Here is a 24,225-nt window from a genome sequence, read left to right on the forward strand (position 1 = left end):
TTGGTCGTTGAAGATGATCCCACGTTCACAATGGTGAAAAGACAACGTGCCATGAAAAACGTAATGTATGCCGTTTTCTTCAGAAAGTACAGGACTGTTCAAAGCAATCAAGCTGGAAGGACAGAAGCTCCCTCCATGACAATGCATCTTCTCATTCAGCAAGATTGACAGTTGAGTTTCTTGAACAAAAACACCTTAAAGTGATAGAACATCCACCTTACTGATCCGATCTGAATCTAAAAAATATTTATGTGGACGCCGTTTTCATTCCGAAGATGAGACTGATGGGGCTATGAATGCATTTTTTCATCGATTCCAAGAAATGAATGGTTTGAGGCATTTAATCTTTAGAAAATTTGCCTAGAGAAGTGCATTGACGCCAGAAGAGACTACTTCGAACACTCCTAAAATTTCGCCAGTATAACTTTAAATACCCATGTGTACCTCAAAAATTTCAGAATGACCCTCGTAAATAACCGCATTATACAAACCGAACGTTTCTGAAATGCAAATTACAAAAAAATAGCACAAATATTTTACTTCTCTTTTTAAAATAAAAGTAATATTCACTGTTGCTAGCCGAAAAAAGTATTTTCCGTTTACACACCGAATAAAATAACATACAAATAATTTAAAATACAAATCGAATTATACAAACCTGAAATGCAAGCCGCCAAGAAATAATAGTGCAAATATTTTGTTTCTCTTCATAAACTAAAACTGATAAGACCTGTTGCCATTCCAAAAAATCTCTTCCGTTAAAATAAAAAGAAACAAGCAGATGTTTGCTCTATATATCGCCTCAGAATTTTGTTATAATCATAAGGTTTTATTGGTGATAATAATGATATAGTACAAGCATCGTTAAAGAAAATATTTTTAGACGAGATATTTAACAAATGGCGTTAGGAAAACGTGTTTTTAATCTTCGAAGAATACCAAATTTATTAAGAAGTGCATCGTGTTTTTACACAGAGAGCGTTTACACTTATAACCAATATATTGCTGTAATTTGGGAAATAAATTAAAGATCATAAGCCGGGTAAAATGACAACAGTTTCCCAATTTACAGCAAGTGATTTTCTTCGTAAAGTAAAAACAACAACTTCCTTTTATCCTTTCCATGTATCTCTGAAAGCATGCCTACAATATTCAATTATCAGCTTGTTAACCAACCTCCACTCACCAAACAACGAACGTGAAATCTAAACAATTACTACCGCGCATAAAGACCAAATCATTTTAAAATAAAACCGCAAGACAAAGCCTTGTTCACCCGAAAAGCCACTTTGTATCTATGTTTTCTCTCAATACCATCAGAAAAGAACAATTCTTTAAAGAAAAAAATAAATAAAAGGATAAATGAATAAAGACACGCGTTGGGTGAAAGGGGAAAAATGAAGAAAAATAAATAATAAAAAAAAAAGAAACCCTAGCAATGAGCGTCACGTGTTTAAATAATCTCTAAAATGAAGGCGAAAAGAAAATGTATTCGGCTAGAACTGAAAAAGGAAATGTTCGACGAAGTAGTAGTGACAGCTAAAAGGCTGCTTTGCTGAAGTGGTATAAGAAGAAACACTGCTTAAGAGATAGTTAGAATGAATGGTGTTGTGACCTCAATTACTGCGGGCGCCTGTCCTGGTGACCTAGTGGCCTACTGATCGACGCGGTTGGCATTTTGCGAAGGAAAACTTTACAACTACTATTACTACTACTACTACTGCAGTCACAAGTCTCTGGGTACTTCGTCAAATCCCGAAAGGAGTAACTTTTTCTGAAGATGCTTTTGGTGCTCTTGTGGCTATGACGTCACTACTTTTCAACCCATTTAACTTGAGGTTATGATGGTAGCGTGCTTTTAACAAGTGCATTTTGTAATTAACTCTTTTTTTTTTTTTTCCTTTTATGTTGCTGACTCTAACGATCATTTATATTTTTAAATCGCAGTGCACATAAAAAAGGTCACAAGGCACACGATTAAGTAGATGATTATTCACTTGAATTGAAGTAAAGCATTAAATTATATGGCAGAAGGTTAAATTAAAATTTAGCAATTCAAAAAATTCGATTTAATTTGATTATTTTTCGTGTAGCTAAACGATTTGATTAAAATCATGAAGCAGAAAATGATTGCGTTTAAATATCTGGCACACGGTACTTTATTAATGTAATTTTGTAACCACTCAAAGTAATAATTCGATAAGTATATAAATAATTTTATTGATAAAAGTTCGTATTAAATTAATGTAATCTTAAAAAGCTGGGAAATAATAATTAAAGTAAAACAAATATAGATGCTTATTTATTCATGTAATTAAAGTTATACAGCACAGACAGATAACTAGGATCACAGTCTATCCGGATATTCGAAAAACCATATATGCATCTGGCATAATGGTAGAGAAATAACGAGATTTCTTCCTCTCCCGTTCCGTTATGCTAGATGCATATCTATTGCAACGCACGTGAGAGAATTTTATTTTTTAGTTTATTATATTTTATTTATATTAAGATTATATGGATAAAAAAGTGCTTTTTGTTCTCAGAAAACAGAATTTAAAATTATATTTTTAATTTATCCATAAAAGTTACTGATTTCTAGCACAGGTAAAACAAATCAATCCCATTATTTTTTACTTACTTCGGCTCTAAGCACGTAATTCTCTTTTTGGTTTACAACTTAATAAAATTAAACGTAAAATATACATATAACGAAAAAGGCATTCGCAAGGTGTTTACTATTTTCGCTTTGCTATAAAATCATGCCAGCGATAAACAGACGCTGTTGCCAATCGACGATGCATAAGATTTTTCTTTCATTTTCAATACTACAAAAGCGCATTGCTCATTACAAGTTAAATTAATTATTTCAAAAATAATTTAGCTGAATTTCTTATCAACCATTTGAAACAAGTCTTATTTTCTGTCGCATGAACGTGGTAACTAAAATAGGTTTCTAACATTGCGCTTTTACAAAAGGTGAAGATTTCTAATTTGTATCCACCATCGTCTACATGCAAAATAAAATTGAATGTTTGTGATAAATGTTTTGTAAAAATACACACCTTTATATATTCAGTGAACCCACTCTCAGATGACATCCACAATTTCAGATGATTTTACTCTCCTGTGGAGGTAGAAATCTTGGACATACTCAATGCAAATTCTCAAGAACACTGGCGGTTTTCTTAAGGAGATGGCTGTTTTGATTCCCTACATTTCGATATTTTTATGTTTTTATTATTTTACGTTCCGAAAAGAAACGTTAAAATACACGAAGCTTTTAAAATTGAAATTATTTTTTACGTTTTAGTGTTCTTCAACAATAAAGCTTTAATTTTGCAAGCTCGCACCAGTAGAAACCCCAACAACATATTTTTATGTGTGGAAGAAAAGCGAAATAGCTGCGCATTTTTTTTATTTTTTTTAATTTTTTTACAGTTAAAAATGTTTTTAATTTTTTTAATTATTCGCATTCCAAGTATTACATTATAATCTAAAGTTTTAAGATTGCAAGGGGACAAAAAATTTCATATTGCAGGTCAATTTACATGCCGCACACATTTATCTGAATTGATTGGACTTTGAAAAAAAAAAAAAACTATGCCTCTCTGTATTACAGTTTTTATTTTATTTAAGATAATTAACAAACTTAAATAAATGTGAACTGTAGACAACTCAAATAATTGAAGATATAGAACATGTATAGTTCGAGTTCTATGCTACTTATAAAAATTAATAATATTATAAAAAACTATGAATTAAAAGACAAGGCAAACAATTTAACGACATTTTTCGTACAAAGTTCTTGAATAAAACTGCATTTAAAAGATGATGCAATTTCAAATACCTTTTTTTCTTCTCCTAATTAATGTTAAATGACATACAAAATGTTACTTCAAATCTGTATTTTTTCAGACTAATCTTACATCAATATGTTTACATTTCAGCAACTAATTAAGCTTTTCTGAGTATTTCTTTAAATAAAAGCGTGAGATTTTTTTTCTTCAGTTACGATTCGGCTTATATTCACACGAATGCCATTTCGCAGAATCGATTTTACTTAGCGTATAATTTTACGTGGCGTATAACCAATCTCAGTTACCCATATACTATCAAAAAAATAAAAAGGAATTCGGCACGTTTCTTATTTATGTTAAATAGCATATAAAGTAAACGACAGAAAACTTACCGCTAAACATAAAGGATGGCACGAAATCTAAATAGATGGCGATAACCCTGACGATACGTAAAGCTTCAAGGAAAAAAGTGAACTTGCAATAATAGTAATGTATCATATAATATACATATTGTTAAATATCCGCAATATCGAAGCTGTGCGCGAGGCCGCACTTGTGCAATTCTTTGAATTTTTTAAGCGGAAACAGATCTCTGTGTACATGAGGAGAACAGTTCTTTCCATGTATACAGCGGTTTGTTATTTATGATGCGATATAAGCAGTCTACCGCATTTGGCAGCTGCGTTCCTTTAACAGAAATTACTAAGCATTGTGATAATGATGTACTAAACAATAACAAAACGAATGCTCATTTGTCACAAGCTTCGCAGAGTCAATTTAGGCATAGCACGGAAATAAAGTGTGTAACATCTCTATATAGCTTTCAGTAATTCTTTTTATACAAAAATTTCAGTCAAGAAATTTCAAATAAATGTGTTTTCTTATTTAGATTCCCCTACCATCAGTAGAATAAAAGTCTATAACAACAATATTAACAAATATAATTAGTAACATTAATATGAAACAATCCCTCCCCCCCCCCCGTGTTCTCGTGGAACTAGTGGGTATTGTGTCTAATAAATGGATAATTCGAGGTTCGAAATCGGGTGAGAGCACAGCATATTTTCATATTCCGTGTTTCGAAAAACACAATAGTCTTTCATATGTATTTATCGGGAATGGGTGAAATTATCAGCCATTTACGGACGTTCACACGAGGGTTTTGCGGTTAAGTGCCATAAGCCGAACTTCGTTGCTAGACAACCAGACCTTGCTACATCACAGAAATTAGTATCAGGATTTTGTCTAAATGTTCAAGTTTATGCCAACCTGATATAAGAACTGACCATTCACAACGAAGGAAACAGGAACTAACATTCGGTCAACGATTTCCCTGAATCAGCTGCACATTTAAGCATACGCAACTTATATTACATTACATCTTCTTTGATTGGTCACGGTTTAAGCCCTAATCCACAAATGTGAATGAAATTAAAAACTCTTACGACTTAGAACTATGACAAGAATAACGAAAAGACAGTCATAATAAAAGCTCACTTAGCCGTCTCATCACCAAGAACATTGTCCAGGGTGCCTCACAGAGGGACGACCGTATTTCATTTCCAAAAGAATGGAAAAGAGAGACAGCAGAAATACAACTATACAAGTCTCAGGCGAAAGTCGACGTAGCACACTCAGTTTCCTACTAGCAGCCAATCTCAGACTAAGTATTATGCCACCTGTGTGGTACTTTACTTGGACTTTGTGTAGAAGATTGTGCGATTGGAAGTCGCAGTAATTTCCATTTACTTCTACAAATTCATAAAGCTCCGGTTATAAGGTATTTCTCCCGCCTTCTTGGCATGCTTTCGTAGTATGGTGGTCTGCACGCTGGGCGCGTATTCCAGAGGTCCGTGGTTCGATTCCCGGCGAAGGCGTTGCATATTTTTCATGACTTCTGCTTCCCCCCAAAAAAAAACCAAATATTTACACACGGTTTAGGTTTAAAACAAATTTAAACTGTTTTGCTTCACACATTTGTGCATTCGTTTAAATTTTTGGTGTCTGAAGTGACAGTTACCTAAAAACAGATAAAAGACACAGAGTTAGTCCTAAAAGTACCAAGCCTTTTTCACATTATTGCAGCATACCTTTTCATAAACGTTAAATAATATCCTTATAAGAGTTAAGAAATTTGACCTTCATTAAAGCGTAGAATTATAATTATACGAAACGCAACAACTGCAGCCAAAAATGCTTTCTTTGCATACAAATAAATTAGATTAGATTACCTTAGAACTCATATCTATGAAAGGAATTATACCGAAGCAGGAAGCTCTCATAACTAACCATTACTAATGATAAGATTAGATAATCATCCAACGGTTAACTGTGATTAGAATTTTAAACAATTTTCAAGAACTGTTGAAGCATCCACACGGGCAAAGGTTGTCGGACACATTGTTGATTTTAAAGCTTTTCTTTCCTTCACTCTAACCTATTCCATTCAAGCCCGATAAGCATTCTTATTGGAATTTTAAACTTAGCGATAAAAGCAACAAGGAATTTACAAGGAACATCAAGATAAAATCTTTGCTTCCATTAGTATATGAATCCAAGTACAGGACGTTTTCACACCAACAAAGAAGATGGTTTCGTTTCAGGAGCAAGCCACTGATGCAAGCAAGACATTGATGTAGCATTCATCCTCAATTCCCTTCCAAGCTGTTAGCGAAGCAATGGCCTTTTTTAAAGTACATAAGTGGACCAAATAGGTGTCCAGACCTTGCCCTTTCATTTTACAACTATTTGGTCCACTTAAGGAGGACTGAATGAACCAAGGCTTTGCCATTGATCGACATATGAATAAAGAAATGGGCGCATCAGTGTCTCGTGTGTAAAAGAAAACGTTTTTGACAAGCTTAACGAAATTTGTGCAATGACAGGTTGCATGTTTTGAAATGATTGATTAATTGATTAATCTCGGAAAAGCACTCGAGGGTTGCCTGCACATGCTGAAGAAGCAAATGGATTGCTTTTGAATAATGGCGTTTTTTCTTAATGGTGTGAACAGTTACGCCAACGATTTTGACATTTTTTCCTAATTATTGGGTCTTGCTGGTATCAATGTGAAAGTGGAATGGTAAACAAAGAAGGAAACGCACACGTGTTGTTTACAAGAGTCCGGGGTCAACAGACGCGTCATCAGTAAGAATGGTCAGCTGCAGGCTATTCAGCTTTAAGGAAGCGAACTCAAGTCGTTATTCTGGCGGTTTGTCGAATTAGATTATGGTATTTCTACGAGCTGCCTCTATCAGTGGAGTGCCATGTTTTTTATCGATGGGGACTAGGTATGAAGAAAAATTATAATGCTCTTCTCTAAGACGAGCGCGTATAGATAATGGTGGTATTCCCCTTAGAGAACAGAAATTCTCTACTAGTGTATTTACGTTCTCAGAAGTACTGGTTTTCAAAAATGCCCATCTCAGGGAGTTTGTCATAACGATAGGATTTGCTGCATTTTGAACACGAAGACTAACAATACAATTTAAAGATTAATTAACACAAAAATTATTGAATAATTAATTAATACAATATACTCTGATAAACTGATGAAAACAGGATGATGTCAAAGTGATCATAACATAATCAATAAATAATTTTTTAATCTGTTGGATATCATAATAAAGAATTATTTAAAAAAAATATCTCAAAAAGAGCACAAGGCCAGCAAAACAGATTACACCTTAAATTTTATTATTAATCATTTTGAAATTATACAACATTCCGCTTTGGAATGAAGGGTATAATATTTCATATTTTACTTACGATGGCCCAGTTTTTCAAAGATTCGCTTTTATGACGGCCAAGAGCAAATATTAAAATCCTCTTAATTTAAGTTTACCAGCAATGCATCATAATGAGCAACAATTATTCAGTTGCTGTTTTTAATTAAAAATATTGTTTATATTAACTAAGAGTATGGTTAATTTTGCAAAATATGTAAGTGCCGCATATGTATACAAATAAATTGTTTACGAATGTTACATACGTTTACACACCTTTAAGCTTCTTTTGTATTAAATAAAAGATTAATTTATAAAAATATTATCAAAGATATAAAAAGTAAACTAGGTCACCGACTTATGGTACACTTGAATAAATCGGCATAAGCCGAGGAATACTTGTATATGTAATTAAAAACTCCTGAAGCTCAGGTTTTATTTTCTCAACATATTTGGCTAAAAATATTTGAATAATAATTCAGATTTTCGCAGAATTTATGTATACATACGTAAAATATAACAAAATACGATAGCTTTTTTTTAAAATAAATAATTGGCGACTTCAAAACTAACGTTCTAGAATTGGTGATCTCTCCCTAAATTCATCTGTTTCCCCAAATTCGAGATCTTTCTAAGTTACGTGACGCTTCCGGAAAAAGGACAACTAAAACTAATATTAACCAATCACATACGAGCTCTACTTATACCTCAGATTTAATACAAATACCACTGGCGAGTTAATTAAGTTATTATTATTCTTCCCTTCCATCACTGCTGCTCTGTCAACGTCGCGTCTTTGCTTAACTAACAACGTCATTTCTTGTTAAAAAAACACACAAAAATACACAAAATGTACACAAAAATTTATCATATTTAATTATGATTGAATAAGTGTCTGACAAATTAATTGGATATGTGTGAAAATAAAGACTGGTGATTTGTCGAAATTCAGTTTTCTTGCCTTCATCTGTATGCTTTAACCACAGCCATGACGGATATCGAAAGTTGTTAAGAATTCCAGCGTTCGACTGCGCATTCAAAATCATTACATATGTACGAATTCTTCAAATACATACGTACAGGGTGATTCGCTTAAGCGTGTACGAACTTCAGAGAGGAGTAAGGTACTCAAAGATGATTCGAATTACATAACAACATAAAGATGGAAAAAAATCCTTATATGCTAGTATACACAGAAGAAAAAACAAGAAATGAAAGAGAGAGGGATTGCAGAATTAGTTTTGAGCGCGTTTACAAGAAAATTCCGGCAAATTCCACTTATTGGCATATTGAAAGAGAGTGACATTCACGGCCGCCATATTAGCAATTCTGCATATCATTGAAAATGCTACAATCACATTCTTTTCTTAATGAATGCTTTTATTGGATATCAGAAAAATAATCTTTCAAAAGAAAAACTTCTCAAAACTTCGAAAGGAGAGCGAAGATTTGAGTTTTCGAATCGTGAATAGTTTCAACATCCAAATATTCTCAACCGAAAATCAATCCTGAGTTTTTGAGTCAATTTTTTTATTGCTTGAGTTTTTGAGTTTATTTTTTTATTTTTACTTTTATTGCTCTTTTTTACACTTTAATGTAGAGAAAAGAAAAGTAATGTCAAATCATCAGTTGTAAATTCTACCTAAAAGATGACTTGCAAGTATATCCATTCAGAGATTTATGCCACGTAAAATTTACATCATCCTTTAAAGTAAGTAAACAACCAGAAACGGAAGCTTTCAGGATTCTAATAAATTTTAATAAATTTCGCAATGCAGTCTAAGCGAATTTTTACTATTCTAAATCAGGAAATCTTTTCAGTGAATGATTTTACTGAGAACGTTTTCACTAATGCTCCCGACATTTAAGGAGAAGGCTTATAAAACTAGAAACTTGCGGTATTTAAGAATTACTATGAAATTTTTTAATTCCTTTTGCACTTCCCCGTAAATATTCATGAGTTTTGACTGCAATATTTTTAATTAATATGTCGTTCTCCATACTTATGTATGAAACGCAGATATATATTTCACTCTTACGTATGTAATATTGATACATATTCCATACTCCAATACGGAACTTAAATTTAACAATTAAAAAAAATATTGCAGATAAAATAATAACTTATCTAGCTATTATTTTTATTCTTACAGGTTAATATGATTTCCTTTATATGAAAAACATTTTTTAAAAATATTTAAGGTCCATAAAAATGTTTAAATTATAGCATTTAATCTCGGCTCTGTTGATACGGTGATAGGGAAGTTGCCTTCCACAGTCTTGGTACCATAATAGGTTTGATTCCCCGAGAAGGCATGGCTGTTTGTAAGTGTAAGGTTTTTGCGGCATAAGGTCACTTGAAATACTGTTGAGCTGAAAGTCCTCTAGAGAAATTAATGGAGTGGGTAGGAGAACTCGGATTAGACGCTATACTCTTACAAACATCCATGCCATCTCCAGGATTCGAACCCGGCCGAATAGTATGGCAGCCAGCGTCGCTAACAACATTACCGATCAAGGCGATTATTTAATTACAGTAATGTATTAAATATAAATTAAAAGAGTTAGAACAGCACTGGAGTATGATGGTTTTTTTCAATGAAATTAAGTTAATGGCATCTTAAAATCTGCGAATGTATGTTTTGTTATGGAATTTAGCATTACATAGCTGCCAAATCTGAAATAGCAAAAACCGGGAGTTTCCAGGGGGCGATGTCATTTCAGAGAAATTCCAAATTGACTTATGTCATTTTCTAGTACATACAGGTTTAAATAATTTTATAATACATAATTCAGGATATTGATCTATTTATAACAGGATTAGAATTTTGATATAAAATATATTACTGTTTAATTAAATACTCTAAATTTTATGCTTTTCAGCTAATTTTATTTTATCACTTTCAGATCCGATGAAAACAAAATTATTTAGTAATGTACATACTGTTGTGTGGATAAAATTAATAAAGAACCATTTACTGATGTTGTTAAGATCTGTCGTTAAACATCTGTTGAATCTCTGCAGTAGATTAAAACAATTCAGATTAAATAAAATTAAACAAAAAAATTATGTTGCAAAATAGTAGGGGGGGAAGAGAATGGAATTTTTTAAATTTAAATTTCATTAATTCAATAAACGTTATTTACCGTTGATTTACCGTAACATCACTACATTAACGTTACATACCGTTGAGCCTTTACTAAGTTTTCTTTATTAAAGGCTACAAATTAAAATTCGGGAGATATTCTAACATCACTTTTGATGGAACGAAGATTCATTTGACATTTGCAGAAAAGCATCGAATTCTCAGTATGCGTATCATACATACACGTGCCTGAATGCACAATCACATACAGCAGCTTCAAAGTTATTTAAATATGTGAGTTATTTATACTCGCATTTCACTTTGATATTTATGGCTGCGACTTTTCAAGTATTTATAGACAATTTTATGCTGAACGCAGGATTCCGTGAAGATTTAAAGAGATGGCTTCGCAGGGTTAAGATAACAGGATTTTCTAAGCATTTCTTTCAAATTTTCAGAAGCAGCAGAATTTGAAGATGTACTAATTTTAATGACGCATTAATTCAAAATAACCCTAATATATATAAATAATGAATTTTGCCCTGCACTTAAAATCAAGATGATTATATGTAATACATTCTTCCAGAAAAACCTTTAGTTTTTACCTGATACACACAATACAATAGCTACCATTTCCCTCGATCAAAATTCTGCAATAGATCATTCACAAACACTCAACATCCAAACAGCGTATAGCCCCACCAGCGACCGAGCGGTAAAGACGCTGAACACTAGTAGTTCGGTCCGAGGTTCGAATCCCGCGAACAAGCCGGCTGCATGGGCGTTTTCCATGTGTAACATGCATACAAGCCATTTTTCTTTAAAAGTCCTCCACGAAGGCATCCTTCCCTTTAGGCAGATAAGCCCTCGTGTGCTTTGCCATAACTGAATAAACCAAACCAAACAGCGCATAAGATGCACGTAATTTTAAAACAATTGTTTCAGCGTAAGAAATACATCATATACGCCATTGATATGATATGATAATTCGGATGATGTTATCTAATACGAGTATAATACACGATTTCTTCCGATAAAGAAAGAATTTGATAGTAAAACGTCCTTCAGGTTAGGTTGTGTTAGGTTACATGGATATGGGAAAAAAGCACACCAGTACTATCTGCTTAAGAGAAGGGATGCCTTTTTGAAGAACTTTCAAAAGAAAACCGGCTCGTAGTTGAAATATTAGTATTTAGCGATTTTAATCACTCTAACTGATGAAGCCTTCATTTTGAAAGTAAAAACCTTTTCAATTTACTGAAAATCTTCGAAGGAAACAGGTTCCAAGGTTCCAAAAGGTTAAAAATGTGTTAAAAAGAAGAAGTAAAAGGAAAACAAATAAATAAAATAAATATTACAATAAAGGAAATGAATAAATAGTATTCTATCTGGGATTTTCTCTTTCATTGATTTCTTTAACATTAAAAGGTTTATGCACATGCAAAAATGTTTCAATAAGTTCTTGTAAAACGTGCTTTCGCAAGAAAGAGTGAAAAAGGCAGAAAGTAGCATTATCAGAGTTTCAAATCGTCCATAACCAACACAATATGGGTGACATGGCCATACGATTCGCTTTCTCTTAACAGTTATAGCAACAGGAATAGCTTTCGATTTGTTATATGCTCATAATTTTCGAACTACAAGTAACATTAGAAAAGAAGCAAGGATAAACCGTATCTTAATTGTGACTATGCAAAGTCTGTCGTATTTTGTTAACATATCCCCATCGGTTTTTGCTTGTTTTCCAGCTTAAAATCCAAATTAAAAAAACAGTGGCTTTGAGACTGCGTCATTTTTATTGCATCATGACAATTTAAAACAAGAAAGTAAAAACTAAACAAGTTCCAAATTTTCTTAAATAGCTTTCGGAAATGTGACCAAAGTATAGCTCCTAAAGTAGCTATCTTGAAGAAAGACAATATACATCATTCTACCATTTTTCTAAAATGAGTTAATTCCTTAACTTTGAAGCTTTTGTTTGATGTCATTGACAATGCTTAATGACACATTCGTTGTAATAGTTAGGAAAGCTTAATGCATTAAAGCCATCGTCTGATTGCGCCGAAATAATCTAATGCGAATTTAATATATATATATATATAATTTATCAAGCAAAGCAGTAATAACAATTTTTAAAAAACCAATTTTGGTCTAGAAAACATCTTGCGCAATATGCTGCAAAATAAGTAAAATATAAAAATTGTAGTAAGCTCGCCTAAAAGTTACCAAGAGCTGCTGCTCCAAACGGTTTAACACGTTTCCAAAAATTAATACACATGAAAATCAAATGATTAGACATGTAAAACATTAATAAAATTAAAAACAGAAAAAGTTAAAAAGTAAGCAGAAAATGGTAAATTAGCCCAATTCGACTTCCAAACAGGCTTTTCAAGGGAAATTTCATTTATTTGAACGTCGAATCAAGCTAACCCCATTACGCGTTTCGCCGAAACAGACAATTGAAACTTTTTCGCTAAAAATTTTTTTAAAATTTAGACAAAGTGTCTTGGAAATTTTAATAGTCTCAATTCTCTGTTCCAATTTCCCGACGCGTCCGCTCAGAATGACACATTAAGGTGTTAAAATATGTTAATCAAAACCTAAACTTCCTAAATCTAGACTAAAATTAAAATTAAAATCAAAAACGAAAATAAATAGCGAATAGCTATTAGTCCTAAAAATACAAAAACATACGGGCTGGGCCTGCAAGCTTAAAGATTAACAATTTAATTTTTAAATAATAGATTTTAGAAAACTGTAATGAAAACCTGTTATTAATATAAAATAAAACAAAAATTAAGAAGAGAACAAACTAAGTGGGTCTTGCTAAGACCAAGAAAAAGTTGTAACAAAAGAAACAAAAACTGACCTTTGGCTATTCAAAGCTGTCCCTCTTAAAACTTGTTGAAAAATGGCTGCTATACTTCTTGTGTCTTTAATTTGGATGACATACGTAGGGGGAAGCGAAGTGCTGTGGGCATTTAGCCAATGCGAAGAGATTTTCGTTATCTGCAACTCGTCTCCTATTATCGAAGGGGGGCCTGAAACCTCGGAAACCGTGTAAAGATCTCAAAAATGGCGCTTGGCTTGTAGTAGGATGGAAAAAAATTTTTTTGGAAGTGAAAATGGCTAATTCAGCTAAAACTATAAAAACTTAGCCATTAAAGCAAGAGAAAAAAGAAAAAACAGTCATTTGTTAAAAAAGTCGTAATTCTTCAAGCTAGCGGGCGATCAAGCTACTATGAAAAATGAAAAAAGCCCAATTTGTTAATAAAAGCAGGAAAATTGGCCATTACAGAAATTTAAAATTATGTACACAATAGTATTTAAGATTAAAGTGCCAAAATTTTTTTGGATTAAAGAGAATGAATAAACTAGAATTATCTGTACATTTTTATAATAGATTCTCTGAATTAGTCATCCTTCTTAAACCGTCCGTAGCTTTAGGTATAAAAAATCATTATCTAATTCAAAAAATCTAAAAATAGGTAAGGCTAATGCCAGCTTGGTAAGGGAATTTTTAATTATTTTATGTGGTATTTGGTTACTTTTTAAAATAGTTACGAAGTATAGTATTTCTTCTTGTAAGTGTTCCGCAGTATTGCAAATTCTTTTTATTCTAAGTAGCTGTGAATAAATTGTGTTGATTATGACTCTTTTGGAAATATTTGAATTCCAGTTAGTTAATTTAAGTGTGGAAAAATTAAATTCTCTTCTTTTGTCGTAAACTTTAATAAAATGGTAATCTGTAATATGTAAATCAAGGTAGACTACATTATGCTGTTCTGTATTGGTTTTATTTAGTTTTAAGCAAGCAGGGTAGATATTAGCGATTTCTATTTTGTTGTAGTTATTAAACGCAATGACATCATCAATATATCTATAGATGTGTTGGAAAAAGAGACTTTCTTCCGTACTGAGTGAACGTACATAGGTCAGTTCTTTAGTAAACAGGAATAATTCACAAATTCACAAACTGAAGTTGAAAAATTCCCGTCCATAGGTATTCCCTGTACTTGTTTATAGATGTAATTGTCAAATTGAATAAAATTATTGAAGAGTACGCTATATATATATATATATATTAATGCCAAGAAATATTCCAGAAATATCAAGTCTTGGGGTAGCTATCTCTATAGATAACATCCCAAGGAAACTTAGGTAACATTTACACCATACATGGAAGAAACCCCGAAATCATGCATTTAGGCGGCCCATTCGTCCACCAAGAATCTAATCCAAGGTGAGATTAGCGGGTTCAAAGCCTTTCCGCGCTCGTGGTATAACACCACATGAGGACTTTCAACTATTCTGTAGGTCAGCGCTGTCCAACTTGTCATAGCCCGCGGGCCCTATTTTCTTCACCAAACATTTCGGGGGCCAAGAAGGTTGATAAATGAAAAGTCAGTTTATGTTAATTAAAAAAATATTTTATTTATACTGAAAAGAAAACTTTAAAATATTCGTAATATATTAATGAGAACATTGTGGCCGTAATTGTTTAGCAACAATATCTTTTATGTCCACATCAATATTTGTTGTGGCAAGTCTAATTATATCTTCAAGAGTGGAATCTTTCAAACTGTTTCTGTATTTTGACTTTATATATTTCATATCGGAGTATGCACGCTCGCAGATATATATATACTTCCGAACACTGATACAATTTGAAGTCCAAAGTCTATCTAAAAATTTGAATATTTCTATTCCAGTTACTCCACGAGATGTAAAAAATGGGTCAGCCTGCAGGTCGCATAATTCTATTTGATATTTAAGATCAACGGAGTTGATATCAATATTAATTGGATCACAAAATAAATCACATTTTTTAATGAATTCTCCATCCAAAAATGGCTTCTTTGCCTTTACTATTTCTAAACAAACTTCAAACATTGCAGCTACAGATGCTTTTTGAAATTTTGGTTCTTGATTAAAATAAATCGTTTCATGATCCAGATGCTTTTTCATTTTTTTTCACTAGTGGTATTTTCATGTCTCGCGTGTACGAATGATACTTTTTTTCCAAGCATGGGAAGATAATGGCGCTTCAAGTTATATTCTTTACGCACAGCTATGATTTGTAAAGATTCCAAACACTGTGGTATACCATTCTTGTTCAGTATAAATAAATAACCTATCTCCCAGCGATCTTGAAATTCTCGATTTTCGAGGTCTATTGATCTGCCGTCCACATCCTTCTTTCATCGCACCATTGGCGGCGGAGACGTCTGTGGTTCTGCGTCAAGAGTAGAGGAAGCAATGGACGTCTTGCGGAAAGAGCACTCTGCTACAAACGGCGTCGAAAGGTACGCGCAGATATTGGATGATGCATTACAGACTGAATGTGGTGTGCTATGGTTCGTGATGTGACTGAGCAATCCGTCACTGCCATGCGCACAATGTTCCTGTCATTGTGGTGCACTGAGGTGGATGCGATCGAACACGTCGGCCCATCGTACCCTCCTGCATCCAATGCTCACATATCCGCATTACAGTTGTTTGGTTTCGTCCAACGCGACTACCGATTTTCCTGAAAGATAATCCACACTCTCGATAGGCCACTATCCTTCCTCTGTCGAACTCGGATACTTGATGAAGCGATGACCGCTGTTTACTACGAGGCATAATTGATCTTTTTTTTTTTTTTTTTTTTTTAAACCACAAGAAAAACACAATTGCCGAACTTGAAATCGTCGAAAACTCCAAGCCTTAAATAGCGCTTTGAAGTGGCGCCACAGGCGCGCGTGATGTACGCCTGCGCTGAAATTCTAATCATTTGCATATCTCACCTCCGCTAATGCATGTTGTAAATTTCATGTTATTTGCATGCTTCCTTCAGGGTGTTGCATTTATGGTGGCCAGCAGTGTAGTAGCACTCATATTCAATAATTATTTTAATTAATAAATAAATATGAAATTAAGTTAATAATATTATAACACAATCACCCCTCAACAAATTCTAGACAAGACTGCACTCGCACGATTGCATGAATCAACCAAATAGTACAGTAAAATGTACTCGCGGGCCGTAAAAATAATTTGGCGGGCCGTATGCGGCCCGCGAGTCGCCAGTTGGACAGCTCTGCTGTAGGTTACCACAGAAGGATTTGCCTTGGTTGGTGGGTAGCAGTTGATGCTGGGCCTGCCATTGGTTTATGGTTTACCACGGATGAACTTGTCACTGGTTGGTGGCTGCTAAAGATGGACCTGCTATTAATTGGTAATCTACTACAGATGGACTAAGCAAGCTTAGCGACATTTAAGCTTGCAGTGGCAATTAAAAATTTCATTCACACAAGAAGGACATACGTTAATGAATAGGCCGAACATCAGGTGAGCATCTGAGAAGCTTTTCACGAACTGTCTATATTGCATTTGTTTTGAAACAAATAAAAAAAATGGGTGCTTCTCAAATCAAATTTAAATTGCGTATAAAAAATGCTATTGTTTTTTTCCCTTAAAAAAGAGACTTCCAAACGGTGCTTCATGTACAAAGCAGTACACAAATCCAGAACGCCAAAGCAAGATTTCCTGAAGTTAGAAACATCTTTAAGAAATTATTCACATTTTTACAGCATTAAATAAAAGAATTAAAGCATATCGTGTTTATAAACATTATCCTTTTAGGAATTTTATAATTTAGGGCAGTTGTATCAAGAAATTATTTTATGAACTGAATCTTTTATAACATCAGTACAACTATCTTTTACTTTTCCTTTCTTTCATTTTCCCTCTTTCCAACGTACTTCGTATCTTCAATACATTATAAATTCTTTAGGGAGACTTAACAATAAATTCTTTTTCAAAAACACTTGATTTTTCTTTTGTATAGACGCAAAGTCAATCGAAAACGAAAAGTCTATCTGCAGAAATAAATTATCAAGTACTTGCAATTCCGGGCAGAATCATCACGAAACGATGCCCTTTAAAAGCTATTTCATCGCGGTTCTCTGACAAGAAGACCAACCGCTTATTTACTTTTGCTTCAAAACTCGTTCTTTATACCATTTGCCTCGCGATCTGCACTGGCAGCAGGTGTTGCCAGCCCGAGGAAAGAAAACAAAAGTAAAAAAAATAAGCACCTGAAAAAGAAAGTACTACACCTGTTCGTACTGCCACTGATTACCAACTAACCCAATCCCCTTTTTATCGTTGGTGCCTTTTGCGCACACAGTCACTCTCTCAGCCCCCTGCCAATGGTGGGGAAGAGAGAGAATATTCCCCCTTTTTCCCTAATCCTCTCCCCTGCGAAACCAGTGTGGGAAGCTGCATACGAGTAAGAGATGGGGAAGGGGAGGGGAGGAAGAGGAGAACCTCACAAAAGATGTTTACCGCTTCATTTAGAGAAGTGTCTTCGCCAGGTGCTTTTTATACGGATATGGAATAGAAGAGAATTCTAAAGGGCGCTGCTATTTCGAACTGTTTGTAGAAGAAATAGAAACAAACACCGCAGAGAATATCTAATAAAAGAATTATATCCCATTTTTTGTATATTATATATAAAGAATATTACTTCATAACGTCTATGAATACAATTTTGTAACAAAAGTTACGCAGACAGTTTAATATAATAAACTGTTTGAAATTATATATTATACGCTATCGACTAGATTTCTTAAATCGCACATAAATACTAAAAAAAAAAAAAAAAGAAAAAAAGAAAAAGAAAAAAAAAAAGAAAGAAAAAAAGTACCGTAAAGGAAAGAAAAGAAATATTAACACAACACTGCATTTAATACTGCAAACAATTTATATAACTAAACATTAACTTTTTTTTTTTTTTTTTAAATATAGAAAAAATATCGAACAACAGCTTTGTTGACAAGTTCTATGGAAACTTAGGTTTAAAAAAAAAAAAAAAAAATATATTTCATTATTTATTATTATAATGCTGAGGATAATTTACTTGAGATATCTTTGAGAAAACTGTAAAAAAAACTATCATAATAATTTCTTGTATTTAAAATCCTACCATAGAAACATAAAAAAATTAAAATCTGAAAATATTCAGATTTTAACGATCGCCCAAAAGGACTTCTTATGGTTTATTTACACTGTGAGCTCGCAGCCTACCACACTGCTCTTGCACTCACACCTGTTAACCCATTTCTTTTTACCCTTTTAACTTTATTATTAAATATCAATGTCTTCCCACCTACGCCATATACAATTTGACAGCAAAATTACAAAAATTTTAACAGCAGCCTAGCATCATATGTTTAGAATTCCCGATCCAGTGTTAAGTGCTGCCATACAATTTTCTGTTTTTAGCCCAGGCGGGCTATTAGTCCCGAAAAGACATTTTGCGCCCAATCACTAAAAGCATTGTGTCACTTTTCGAATTGTTGCCACCACGTAAATCGCTCTGTATTATACAAGAATTTGAATAATGAAGAATCTGCATGAATGTATGTATGTTTCTCGCAATGAAGAAGAAAAACAACGGTACCTAGAGCCATCAGATTTTGAATAACGTAGTCCTCCACCCGAATATGAGCACCCGGAAGGCCGAATTTGAAATTTCGAATTTGCTTTATTGCCAGTTTCGTATTTTATAAAACTTCAACGAATTTTTGATTAACAAACTCAACGAGTTCAAAGCGAGCAATGGAAACTCTGTACGGATAAAAACACTTTAATGTCCAGCGCGCGAGATCATCTATCGGAAATTCTTAAGATGTGCTCTTTTTAAATATTTTGTGACATTGCTGCTGAACTGAATTTTATGGTTTAAATGCGAAGAACATGGTATTTAATAAATAAAGGTAGCACACAAAACGTTGAAAAACCGCCCCTTTGGGCGTGATATAAAATCTGAAAGTTTTTAGATTTATTTATTTTTTCCGTTTCTGAAATCTAAATGGTTGATATTTGCAAAAAAATTCTGTTGGTTATACTGCGTAATTAAAACATACTAATAGATAAATATTAAATCATCGGACTGGCATTTATTGTAAATAATTCTAATATACTGAGTTCGTCACTAAATAATTTACTTGAACTAAACTAATTGTAAAACTTTCTACACAACTTGAGAATAAATAATAACAATCTATTCTCATTACTTTATTTTCTTATTTGTTTTTTGAGGCACACAGAAAACTGTTTCCCCCCCCCCGCTTTTTTTTTTTTTTTTTTTTTTTTAGTCCAAAGAAGGGATTTCAGTCCCGAAGGACTATTAGTTTCGTTTTGGCATTTTGCGTCGGACTCATAAATGTCGGTTCACTTTTCGAACTGTTGCCACAAAATGTTAGAGTCCTGCATTATATTTGAAGAAATTAAATAATGAAAAATCTGCATAAATGTATGTATATTTCTCGTATTGTGATAAAACAACGGTACATAGAGTCATCGAATTTTGAATAACGTAATCCTCCAACAAATATGAGCATGTGGAAGACCAAATTTGAAATTTGAAATTTGTTTTATGATCGATTTCCTATTTTTTAAAACTCTGACGAATTTTTGATTAACAAACTCAAGGATTTCAAAGCGAGCAATGGCAACGTTGTGCAGAAAAAACATTTTTATCTCCAGCGCGTGAGTCTCTGTATCGGAAATTCTAAAGATATGCTCGTTTTAAAACTATTTTGCGATATTGCTGTTGCACTGGATCTTATGGTTTAAGTGCGAGGAACATGATATTTAATAAAGAAAGGTAACACACAAAATGTTAAAAAACGCCCCTTTGGACGTAATTTAAAATCTGAAACATTTCAATTTTTTTTTTTTTTTTTTTTTTTTTTTTTTTATGTAAATAATTATAAACTTTATTTCTTACTGTTTTACGACACCTTATAGCGTTTCGATTTTGAAGACTTATTAGTTTTCAACTGCGGGAAAAAACTGTTCACATACAAATGTACTCCCAAACAAAACGATTATTCATATTTTAAAAAATCGTAATTGGAGTATTTTTGACAAGTACGGAAAAAAGCTGATGAAATCGTTATCTTCAGATCTTTGAATAAGATTGATATTTAAGTGTAAGTTAATTAGCTCTTTGTAGATTTTTGGCGTTAGTGACGTTTATTTTTAATGCTAATGAAAATAATGTAAAATTGGACTACAAATCATTAAAATCTTAAACATTTTCTTCAAATTCTTGCCAGAGTAATTGTCACTGACGTATTAATTTATTTTATGGGGAATATATTCTTGGGTCACGTAAAATTGCTTCGAGGTCCACATACGGCCCAGGGACCGCAAGTTTGAGACCACTGAATTAATATATTGATGTCTTGAATAAACATACTCTACGCTATTGGGATATACTACTGTCCTGTCAGTACCATGAGTTTTTATATGTAGCAGAAACGATATATCTATAGACGACAAAATGAATAAGGCTACTCAAAAATGATGTAGCTCAAGCGCGGTTGATTCTCTTTGTCGTTTTGCCAAAGCATTTAAGTACTTTCAGCACATATAACACACAGAAAAGACCGCATCTGAGAGAGACAAGAACGACGTACTTTAACGTTTTAGAAGCGTTTAGTGATATTTTATCGCAAACTTTCAAGCAAGTTTTATCAAATAATAATTTTTGTTTTCATTATTAAGCTGCAAGATATTAAAGAAGTAAATAGAACTTTTAAAATAATCCAGCCTTATAGAAGCCCACATATTCTTAATATACGAAAATAAGTTGGTATCAATAGTCATGTCCATAACCGTGATTTGTGCTCCTGTTTATGACTGCTCAAGGAAAATCACTGCCTCACTCTAAATTCGTCTTTTTTTTTTTTTTTTTTTTAAGTCCAAAGAAGGGATTTCAGTCCCGAAGGACTATTGCTTTCGTTTTGGCATTTTGCGTCGGACTCATAAACGTCGGTTCACTTTTCAAACTGTTGCCACAAAATGTTAGAGTCCTGCATTATATTTGAAGAAATTAAATAATGAAAAATCTGCATAAATGACTGTCTATTTCTCGCATTGTGATAAAACAATGGTACATAGAGCCATCGAATTTTGAATGACGAAATCCTACTGCGAATATGGGCATCTGAAATCCCAAATTTGGAATTTGTTTTATTATAGATTTTATATTTTTTAAAACTTTAACGAATTTTTGATTTACAAACTCAATGCTTTAAAAGCGAGAAATGGCAACGTTATTTAGAAAAAAAATACTTTTATCTCCAGCTCGCGAGACTGTGTATATCGGAAATTCTAAAGATATGCTTAATTTAACATTATTTTGCGATATTGCTCTTGAACTGAATTTTATGGTTTAAGTGCAAAAAACATGATATTTAATAAATAAAGGTAACACTCAAAACGTTAAAAAAACGCCCCTTTGGACGTAATTTAAAATCTGAAAAATTTCAGATTCCCCCCCCCCAGAAAATTGCATGTATATTTATATGGCAACCTTCATATGTATATACTTGAACGTATTGTGGAAATTAACTTCTTTCTTTAGAGTTAACGGACTTGCTTCAGTCAATGGTCGGGATGAGGAGCAGATTCTTCAAGGCGCTTGCTGTGCATAGGGACGCTCAGGTTGCTGAGCGGGCAGGAACAGCAAGTCTGATTCTTCATTTTCAGTCTTTATTGCAGTGGCCAAGTTTCGTATGCAGTGGCCGCTAATAACCAAATACCGATAAATGTTAGGCACCAGTAGGATTCCCTAGATTTGGAGTTGACAGTTGGTCTTCTAGCAGAATTCAAAGTTTTGGCGACAACCGTCACCAGTGAGTGTTACTAGAACGGAGACGGGAGGAAACCGTACAAAACTGCGCAATCAAACTAAAACATTGAGTACATTAAGTAAGCTAAAACATTTTTGTTGTGTTAGTGACTCGATAACTGTTCTCCTATAAAATCTGAAGACAAAATAGCGGCAACACATCAGTATTCTGAAAGGCCTGTATTAGCATAAGTACAAACACTTAACAATCCTTCAATATAAACGCCTTCAGTGTCTACCATTTTAGGCCAAACTGCTGAAAAGCTCAGTTTACCATGCCCTATACCTAGGCCTTGATATGTACCATCTGCACGTCCCTTTGTGTTGATGTTCTACAGCGACTGCCCTACAGCACGGATAAAATGTTCTCTATTGTTATGGATCCCTCGCAGTGGTTCTTTTATCTTGGTGAAGAGATCATAATCACACAGTCTCATTACAACGACTTCATATAACAGGTAGACAGCTCACCCACATAAAATTCGTCTGCTAGGGTGTCTCCAACATATACCACGTGACTAATGCTCTTGGCGCTCTTGGGGAGTGATAGCTTAGGCTGTTCATCGCCAGTTTGGCCCGCTTTTGATATGGCAGGTAGTGCTTTTTATTTTATTTTTTTACAATTATATTTAGATATAACTTAACCCCTTTTTTCCTGAATATTTTATCTATATTTTTAATAATCGCTTTAAATTATTTGCACCATTGTTTAAGATGTTTAGGTTAAATAATTTTAAGAAGAAAATCTAAAATAAATAATAAAAAATTGAGATGGAAACTTTAATTTTGAATAATGTTAAAAAATTAATTGCACTACTGTTATAATATTTGAGAAGGTAAAAAAATCTCGTTTAATTTTAATGCATTGCATCCTAAAGAGAAAAAGAAAATCACATTGTATTATATGTATTTATGCCATTGATTGCCTCTCTTTTCTTGAGATTATATTACTGGAACAAAATAATGCACTCTCATTTCTTAAGATTATATTACTGGGACAAAATAATGCAATCTTAATTACTGATTTCCACACTCATGTGTATGTCATGGCGGGGATCAATACATCTTATTAACTATAACAAATATTTTATATTGAATATGTATCAAACGGTAACAAACTTCAACTCAGTATTTATTATTAGGATCAAAACGATATTACAGTTAAAAATTCTCTCACTCTCCTTTTTTTTTTTTAAATACTATTTAAAATATGGAAAGTTTTTCACATCACATTTTTTTCAATTATAATAAATTTCTAACATCATCGTAGATGAGACAGAATTATAATCCAGGTTATTTTTGTTTTAATTGATTTTATAGAAAATAATGATAAAGCATTGAGCTTTATAAAAATCTGATTTTTAAAATAATGCTGTTTAACTGTTTATGTTCAATGTTGCATGAATCAAGATCTTCAGCTTTTTTTTGTAAGTAAAACGGGTAAACATATCGCACAATCTTTTCTCAATAATTTAATGCTAATAATAGCATTTTTCTTTTTTTATCGCAGGCAGTAATTGTTTATGAAATCAAAACGCGTACGACTTGGCGAAAAAAGGTTAACGCCAATTGGCGCAGCTTTCTATTTCAACGGAATACACGGAAAAAACATGTAAAATTCAATTATTTGTAAAGGGTGATTCCAGTAAATAGTGTCACAGTATTTAATACATTTTGATGCTAATAATACATGCTGAAAATGTCATATACGGCGGCAATTTTCTTATACAATACGGCTGAAACTTTCCAACCAATTCAACAGAGATAGTAAAATGACAAAAATACTGAAAATAAAATAATAAATCATGCAGTTTTAACTTACCTATGAAAGGTTACAAGTCGTCCTTTCACGAAACTTTCTTCACATCCGTAGGCGCTGCAGCGAATAACCGTTTTTACTTAAATTTTATGTGACTAAGCAG

General features: G+C 33.1%; 1 protein-coding gene across 4 annotated transcripts in view; it reads right to left on the reverse strand.

Annotated features, from left to right (window-relative positions):
• LOC118195739 (uncharacterized) overlaps window positions 1-24,225 on the reverse strand; it is a 482,995-nt gene that overhangs the window by 290,496 nt on the left and 168,274 nt on the right. The window contains exon 1 of one of the 4 annotated variants that reach the window (XM_085806497.1): window positions 24,126-24,144. The exons of the other annotated variants lie outside the window; for them this stretch is intronic. The gene's annotated coding sequence lies outside the window, so the exon portion shown is untranslated. Of the gene's footprint in view, window positions 1-24,125; window positions 24,145-24,225 lie in introns of those variants that run through there. 4 annotated transcript variants of the gene reach the window in all.

Source organism: Stegodyphus dumicola, chromosome 12 (assembly GCF_044657685.1).
Source record: "Stegodyphus dumicola isolate Sdum_Otavi_A_Nest chromosome 12, ASM4465768v1".
In the NCBI taxonomy this organism is placed as follows: domain Eukaryota; kingdom Metazoa; phylum Arthropoda; class Arachnida; order Araneae; family Eresidae; genus Stegodyphus; species Stegodyphus dumicola.